Below are 207 nucleotides of genomic sequence, written 5' to 3' on the forward strand. Positions count from 1 at the left end.
TCCATCCATCCATCCATCCACCTATCCATCCCCCCCAACTTCTGCCAACTGCCCACCTATCCCCAAGCGCACCCGCTCTTCAGCCCCACAGCCACCTCACCATCTGCTGGGCTGGCCACCCATCTGTTTCCCAGCTGTTCATCCATCCTTCCCCACACCTGTCCCTTTGTCCCCCTGCCCACCCATCCATCTATTGACTCACCCCAG

This window comes from Mesitornis unicolor, unplaced genomic scaffold (genome assembly GCF_000695765.1).
Source record: "Mesitornis unicolor isolate BGI_N332 unplaced genomic scaffold, ASM69576v1 scaffold28860, whole genome shotgun sequence".
NCBI lineage: Eukaryota > Metazoa > Chordata > Aves > Mesitornithiformes > Mesitornithidae > Mesitornis > Mesitornis unicolor.